The 6,000-nt window shown below is 44.1% G+C and overlaps 1 long non-coding RNA gene across 1 annotated transcript in view; it reads left to right on the top strand.

Annotated features, from left to right (window-relative positions):
• The first annotated feature begins 363 nt into the window (after positions 1–363).
• LOC134398403 (uncharacterized) overlaps positions 364–6,000 on the top strand; it is a 61,144-nt gene continuing 55,507 nt past the window's right edge. The window contains exons 1-2 of the long non-coding RNA XR_010025413.1: positions 364–434; positions 1,852–1,953. This is a non-coding gene — a long non-coding RNA (uncharacterized LOC134398403). The remainder of the gene's footprint in view (positions 435–1,851; positions 1,954–6,000) is intronic.

Below are 6,000 nucleotides of genomic sequence, written 5' to 3'. Positions count from 1 at the left end.
AACATCAGCATCCATGCTTAAAATAAAGTGCTAGTGCTACGTTACACTACTGCTTTATAGTTGTATTGAAGTGCACTGATAACTGTTGGGAGATATTACACATTCCATATTCCCCTTTCATAGTGTTATTTCTTGCTTTTTTATTCCACATTTTATCCAAAATACTGCAACCAATGTCATTGTATGCTCTATGAGGTATAAATGTACAATCAGGACATAGGGTTATCATGATGGGATCGTAACGATTTGGCACAAGGGGTATATCTGGACCCTGCGAACCTTGGCTCCACAGAGTAAACACCATTTCCCCACAACTGCCCTTCATCTTTGAAATCTGATGCACACTTGCATTACCCAAGTACGATCCTTTAAAGGAGGAGTGTGAGAATGCGCAGGCATAGCTGAACTCCTGAAAATGCAAGGGTTTCTCAAAGGTAAGGCAAGAGCTTCTATTTCTATCTATTTTAAAAATAACTCCTGATGAAAATAGAATAGAATCTGACATCATTCTACTACGCCTCCCTTAAAATCTTACATGAATTCTGCTTCTACACAGTCTTCCTCTGTATTTTTAGATCATTGAAAGGACAGGAGCTTCCGATCTGACCATTAATACATTTTCTGCAAGCAATTTACTTTGGGTTTTGCCTGCATGTATTTAGCTATCTATCTTTCATGTTGCAGCGAAGTTTACAAGCTGTTCTTTAAGCCTACAGGGCACATTTTGACCTTTATTTCATGGAGTGGGAGGGAGGGCTGGGCCAAGGAGCCCTAGATTTATGACCCTACAACCACTCGGCAAAACATATCCATTAGCATCCGTACAGCTGTTTATCTGAAGTTTATCTGTGAAGATCCACAGGCTGTGTACTGTTTACACAGAAGGGGAACAAAATCTTATTTACCATCTCGGAAGGCGCTGTGTGTAAATAACAAAACCATGACACCGAATCCCAAAGATGAGTGAGATAAATAAATAGCCCAGGGTGCATGAAGGAGGTGCTATGCCCATTTGCAGCTGTCCCAAATGAAAACCTGCGAGGCCACATCAACAGTGTAAATAGGCTCCATGTTTACAAAGCTGGGAACTGGAAGACATGGCAGATTGACTAGCAGAGTTATTTTGGGATCACAGCTTGGCCCATCATATAAATTGTCCCCCTGCTCACCCCCTTCAACATAACAAACTCATTGCAGGGCTGGCCCTTGCAGAATTTCACCACAGAATGGTCCGTCATTAAGCCTGATAATCTTTGTTCAGATAAGTGGCATGAAAAGAGTATTATACAGAGTCTCGTGCATAGAATTCCTGATGGTCAAGATCCAATACATTTAACAGGCATCATTCATGCTTCTGTCATATTTTCTTTATTTCAATATTTTGTTCATATCCATCCCTTGGTATGCCTGTCCTCCCCACCCACCCCGGCCACTGTACCCTCCCTTACACTAATTGTTAACATTTAGACTGGAAGTTTCTTGGGACACTGATCCATTCTCTCTAAAGTGCAGTCTATGATAAGGACCCTCTACCTATAGCAAGGCTGGCCCATGATATTTTGAGACCTGGCTGGATCTACACTACTGCTTTAAAGCACTTTATAACAGTTTTGACAACTGTATATGCAGTATGTCCTGGGCCCCAACAGTTGTCAAAACTGTTATAAAGCACTTCAAAGCAGTAGTGTAGATCCTGCCCTAAGAGCACAGTGCTATGGGGTTGATGCCTGTATCAAAAAATCCTCCAAGATTGGAGGCTTCCAAGAATCCAACACCCCGCCAGGCTACAGTCAACAGGGCAAAAGGAGACATGAGGTGTTTTTTCACCTCTCTCTCCTCCTTTGCTAACAGGACTCTGAACCGTCTACTTGTCTTGCACTGCCTGAGGCAAAAACAGAATTTTCTGCCCTTTGGGGACACCTAAAATCTGCCGCCTCATCATTATGCTTAATGGTAAATAATAAACAGGAATCATTATGAGGCAACAAGAGTAATAGCTGGAAATACAGTAGAGCTCAGTGATTGGACCAACAGAAACTGGAGCAATTATAATGGTATTAAGAGTTTCCTAGGCATATGACTGGGTCCGATGGGAATTAAAATCCCAAACATCTGATGGGCACTAGATTGGGGAAGGCTTGTTTGGTTGGTATCAAATTAGTAAGCCCGATTTTGCTGCTCTCAGTTTTGGATGGAAACCTCACATTCCTATGCCTACCCAATACCTGTGGATTTCAACATGCTTTATTTCTGCATTCCACTATATGGAAGAGGTTTGAGCGGTGAGTCTATGATGTCACGTTTTGACAAAGACCCTCGAAGCACACATTCTGGGGCTGTCCCACTGCCTCTGGAATAATTGCTTTCACGATGGCAGCCATGGTGTATTGCAAATATATTCACATGCCAGCGAGTATCTGTGAAGTTTTTAAATCCACAGATTGAGGCATAAAGCTCCTTTCACCTTTGCTAACAAATCATAAAGCAATCCATTTTGTCCCTTTGTTTTGCCTCTTTGCAGCAGGTCAAAAAGGCTGGGGAAGATTGCTCAGAGTGACAGCATCTCTCATGTTCTGTCACATTTCTGAAATAAGAATGTATCATGCACTTATGAATTGGGGACAGAGTCTCATTACCGAAGGAAGCAAACAATTCCCGAGGTTGAATAATAAGTGAGTGTGCAGCCTGCTGCTACTGCCAAGCGAGAGAAAATAACCTGCTAATATTATGCCCAAGTGGCCTGACTTGCAAAAAATGTAAACACCCGCCAAAGTCAGTGGACGCTGCAGGTGTTCCGTATCTCTGGAATTCAGGCCAATCTTGACTGACAGTTTTAAAGTTCTTTTTTATTTGCATTCACTTTCCCCCCCAACTACAACAAAAATACACAATTTGCTGAGATTTCTTTTCCTTTGACTCAGTCAGAATAGATGCTGCAATATATTTGACAATTTGTAAAATTTACAACATACCCATGAATTAATGGCTTGCAATTAAATTCTTTGTTAACTCATCTTGTATATTTAGGTATAGGTATAGGAAGAAAAAGAAGAGGAGGAGGAGGAGGAGGAGGAGGAGGAGGAGGAGGAGGAGGAGGAGGAGAAGGAGAAGGAGAAGGAGAAGAAGAAGAAGAAGAAGAAGAAGAAGAAGAAGAAGAAGAAGAAGAAGAAGAAGAAGAAGTGTAAACACCCACCAAAGTCAGTGGATGCTGACTTTTGACCAATCTCTGTTATGCTAGGTCAGTGTGTCCACTAACACATAAAAAAAAGAAACCCGGTACCAGCGCAGCCGGGATGGTTTGGGTGGGAAAATGGTCATTGTGGGTGGGGAGGAGAAGAATAAGGCATCTAACATGTCTTGCATGCATGTGACACGTAAGGCACAACCCCAACCGTGGCTCACCTCTTCCCTCCGCTACCTTCGCTCTTGTTCCCGGGCAGCTGAACGCCTTTGGCGTAAGACCAGGGACCGGGCAGACTTTGTCCATTACAAATTTGTACTCTCCTCTTTCTCTTCTGCCATCTCACTGGCCAAACAGCAGTACTACTCAACGCTGATCCAGTCAAATGCTAGGCATCCTCAGCGGCTCTTTGCGTCCTTCAATTCTCTTCTGAAGCCTAATCCGCCATCTCTCCCCGCCTCTCTGTCTGCTAATAACTTTGCCTCTTTTTTCAATGCTAAAATCCAAACTATCCGCTCTGATCTGGCCAGCTCTGCTCCTCTTCCAGTTCCTGTTCCTCATCTGTCAGCTCCTCCTGCAAATTTCTCTGCGTTTCCTTCGGTTTCTGCGGATGAACTGTCTACAATACTGCGCTCTTCGAAGCCTTCCACTTGTTCTCGTGATCCGATTCCTTCTCGCGTCCTGCTATCTTATTCCTGCTATCCTCCCTTCCTTGCTACATATTAGTAATCTTTCTCTGTCCTCTGGTTCATTTCCTTCTGCTTTTAAACATGCTACAGTCTCCCCCATTCTCAAGAAACCTACTCTTGATAGGCTATCTCTGTCTAACTACCGACCTGTCTCTTTGTTGCCCTTTGTTTCAAAGATCCTGGAGCGTGCGGTCTACTCTCGCTGTCTTGACTTTCTTTCTAGTAACTATGCTTTGGATCCATTTCAATCAGGATTCCGTCCTCTGCATTCCACCGAAACAGCCCTTACTAAGATCACCAATGATCTCCTTACTGCCAAGTCTAAAGGCCATTATTCCGTTCTTATTCTCCTTGATCTAACTGCAGCCTTTGACACGGTTGATCATGATCTTCTCTTAGATTCCCTTCATGACCTTGGATTTTGTGGCTCTGTCTATAACTGGTTTGCCTCCTATCTAGCGGGTCGCTCTTTCAGCGTGTTGGCTAATGGCAGCTCGTCTTCCTCCTTTCCCCTTTCAGTAGGGGTTCCGCAAGGCTCGGTGCTTGGCCCGTTGTTGTTTTCCTTATACATGTTGCCCTTGGGCAAGCTTATTCAATCTCATGGCCTCCAATATCATCTGTACGCCGATGATACACAACTATATCTGTCATCGCTGGAACTTTCTCCTGATGTTCACGATCGTATCAAGGCATGTCTTTCAGATATCTCAGCTTGGCTGCGTCATCGTCGCTTGAAACTCAATATGGCAAAGACTGAATTGCTTGTTTTTCCTCCTAAACCTTCTCCTCATCTCTCATTCTCTCTTACTGTCAATAATGTTACGCTTACTCCGGTCAAGGAAGCTCGTAGCCTTGGCTTTATATTCGACTCCTCGCTCTCCTTTATTCCTCATATTGAGGCAGTAGCTAAATCTTGTCGATTTTTCCTGTATAATATTGCCAGGATTCGATCATTTTTGTCTGTCTCTTCTGCCAAGACGCTTGTTCATGCACTGGTTATTTCATGGTTGGACTACTGCAACCTTCTTCTCACTGGCCTTCCTTCTTCTCACATCAGTCCGTTGGTTTCTGTTCACCACTCTGCCGCAAAGATCATCTTCTTGGCTCGCCGCTCCGACCATGTTACTCCGCTTCTGAAATCTCTTCATTGGCTTCCAATTCACTTCAGAATCCAATATAAACTTCTCCTGTTAACCTTCAAAGCTTTTCACGGTCTAGCTCCTTCCTATCTCTCCTCTCTCATCTCACACTATTGCCCCGCTCGTGCTCTTCGCTCCTCTGATGCCATCTTTCTCGCCTGCCCAAGGGTCTCTACTTCCCTTGCTCGGCTTCATCCATTTTCGTCTGCTGCCCCTTACGCCTGGAACGCTCTTCCAGAACATTTGAGAACTACAAGTTCAACCGCAGCTTTTAAAGCTCAACTAAAAACTTTTCTTTTTCCTAAAGCTTTTAACACTTGATGTTGTGCAGACTTCTACTGTTACTTTCTACTGTTAGTTTTACCCTACCCTGTGCCTGCTTACCCTACCCTGTACCTGTTTGCATTCTCTTCCCCTCCTTATTGTTTTACTATGATTTTATTAGATTGTAAGCCTATGCGGCAGGGTCTTGCTATTTACTGTTTTACTCTGTACAGCACCATGTACATTGATGGTGCTATATAAATAAATAATAATAATAATAATAATAATAATAATAATAATAATAATAATAAGGCAAGGGTGTGGCAGAGAGGTGGCCACACCAAGTATTGGAGAATGGCTCACCCATGAAGCCAGGCAAATGGCTTGAGGTAAGGACACATAGGCCATAGCTAGATGGGGTGATATCCCAGGGCGATCCCCGGGATCGTCCCTGTGTGTCCACATGACGCACAGGGGATCCCGGGAGCAGGGAGGGATGATCCCTCCCTTGGCTCAGGATATAGCCCTACACTTTAGGCTCACTTTCCCCCTGGTCTCGGGATGATCTCAAGATGGTGGAACATGTGGGTGGGTGTTGCTGTTTGTCCCAGCTCCTCGCGGTTACCACACATGGGGCGCAGAGCTCCCCAGGAGCTCTGTGCCCATCGGGGGTGGGGTGGGGTGAGCGGGGGAATTAATATTTTTTTAAAAAAACTTACCTTTGAGC

This window comes from Elgaria multicarinata, chromosome 4 (assembly GCF_023053635.1).
Source record: "Elgaria multicarinata webbii isolate HBS135686 ecotype San Diego chromosome 4, rElgMul1.1.pri, whole genome shotgun sequence".
NCBI lineage: Eukaryota > Metazoa > Chordata > Lepidosauria > Squamata > Anguidae > Elgaria > Elgaria multicarinata.
Note: the sequence above shows the minus strand (reverse complement) of the source record. Positions and strands in the feature narration are given on the sequence as shown.